At 42.3% G+C, this 2,239-nt stretch overlaps 1 protein-coding gene and 1 pseudogene across 1 annotated transcript in view; both read right to left on the bottom strand.

The window, feature by feature from the left end:
- LOC118001169 (DLA class II histocompatibility antigen, DR-1 beta chain) overlaps window positions 1–2,239 on the bottom strand; it is a 301,107-nt gene that overhangs the window by 185,167 nt on the left and 113,701 nt on the right. The window lies entirely within an intron of this gene.
- On the bottom strand, window positions 967–1,687 carry LOC118000856 (annotated as a pseudogene).

The following is a 2,239-nucleotide window of genomic DNA, read 5'->3' as shown; positions in this document are numbered from 1 at the left end:
AATAATAATAATAATAATAATAATAATAATAATAATAATAATAATAATAATAAAACCAGGCCACAAAGAAGGCTTCAGAGGTCCCTGCTGGCCTGGGGACAGATACATGAGGTGTCCAGCATCTCAGTGAGCATGATCTGCTTTCATAAGGCAGAAAGTTTAAGGTGAGGCTGGGGCTGGGCAGTGCAGGCAAAAGTTCTTCCCCTCCCCACTTCAGTTTCAGGTAGGGCTTTTAATTTGATCCAAGAACATCTCTCAACTTGGAGAGCAATTCAACCCTCAACAGCACCTCAAATCTACTATGGCTTTGCAGAGCAGCAGCAAAAATGTTTAATATATAATAGATACAAATTTCATCCAAAAAAATAATAACAAAATAAAGATTCTTGCATCCCCTCCCACACTAATCCCTACCCTAAAGTTAACCCATGGGGCACCTGGGTGGCTCAGTCGGTAAAGTGTCTGCTTAGGCTGAGGTCATGATCTCAGGGTCCTGGGATCAAGGCCCACATCAGGCTCCCTGCTCAGTGGGGAGTCTGTGTCTTCCTCTCCCTCTACCCCTCCTCACTGTTTGTGTGTGCTCTCTCTCTCTAAAGTAAATAAATAAAATCTTTTTTAAAACTTTAAAAAATAAAGTTAACCCATTATTTGTGCTATTTATATCTTACTAATACATAAGTGGAAACCTAGATCCAAAAGACTAAAGCTGAACCTTCACCCCAAAACAAAAACGAAATAAAATGAGTAACTTGAGATTTAGGTCATATAGTTTAAGCGAACACACATAGGAGGAGAGAGGGAAAGAGCAAAGCTGAGTGCCAGAACACATTCAGTCAGGGTCATGTTTATACAGAGTGTAGTGGAAAGTCAGGAAAAGTGCCATAAGAGTCACGTGTCCATCTGGACACACCAGATCCCTCCATGACACATCTAATAATGGGGAGCTCAGGGAGGAGGCCATTGCTGTCACTCCAGTTTCAGAAGCTCCATGTCAAAAAGGAGAGTGGCATTTGGTGGGATGATGACTGGGTGCCCAGTGGTACCACACCGTAAATGTAGTCCAGAGAGATAGTCAGTTTGGCTCTCTGACCCACATTCATGTGGGCAACCCCTTCTTCTCAGCCTCAGATCACCTACTTAGCATAAACCTAAAGAGCTTGTTTCTGTCCCTGGAAGAATCAAATTTCTTTCCATCTTCAAGTATCTCCAGAAGTGCACCATGTAGGTCTGACCATGCTTGGGGAAAGTGAACCCGACTCCAGGGAGATGGTCTCCCCTACACTCCCATGGCAGCCACCATGGCACACACTGGTCAGGCAGGCTGACCAACAGGTGACCTGGGGGTGGCTCCCTGGCTCTCAAAAGTTGTTGTTGTTGTTTTAAGTAAGCTCAATGCCCAATGTGGGGCCTGAAGTCAGGACTCAGAGATCAAGAGTCACATGCTCCACCAACTGAGCCAGCGAGGTGCCCTTACTTCTCTACTCATTTTAATGGGTTTTGTCCTTCTAAACTTAGAGATTGGGGGTCAAAGGCTAGAGGTGGGCAATGAAAGAAAATGTGAAGGTTGATGTTCTATTGGAATCACAGTTGTAGAAATGTCAGGGATAACATCATCCATCATATCCTCATCTCTAAGGATGGGCAAATCAACAAGCAATGAAGGGTCTCCAGGTAGCCCACAGTTCATGACAAAGTAGTGACCTTGAATTCACCATCTGACTCCATCAAATATTTATTGCTGGACTGCTCTGGCAATCCCATTCTGAGTAGACTCTATTAGGGAATGATAAGACATTCAAAAACAAAGAGAGAGACTTTATTAGAGTAAAGAACTATCTTAGGGCAGGAATTATGCCTTACTAAGCATTTTATTTCTACATCCCAGCACAGTGTATTCTATAGGTAAAATATTAAATAAATATCCTATTTACGAATCTATTCCTCTACTTCATAAATGTTTATTGATCAGCTAATATATGCCACTTTTCTACTTTGTGAGGATACACAAAAAAGAAAAATATCACTGCCCTAATGGAACTTAAAGTCTACTGACAATGAGAAAAAAGTCTTGCAGAGGGGTTAACAAATTTGGTTTCTGATTTCCTCCAGTCCTCTCCCTTAAACTGAGATCTATCCAATCTATACATCTCTTCTGAGAGTCACAATGCTTTGCATGACTACAACCAGCTCCCTATGGTCAGAAGTGACAGGGAACTGGATTCTTGATGGGCCAATCCAG

This window comes from Mirounga leonina, unplaced genomic scaffold (genome assembly GCF_011800145.1).
Source record: "Mirounga leonina isolate KUSES-001 unplaced genomic scaffold, KU_Mleo_1.0 Mir_53, whole genome shotgun sequence".
Taxonomy (NCBI): domain Eukaryota; kingdom Metazoa; phylum Chordata; class Mammalia; order Carnivora; family Phocidae; genus Mirounga; species Mirounga leonina.
Note: the sequence above shows the minus strand (reverse complement) of the source record. Positions and strands in the feature narration are given on the sequence as shown.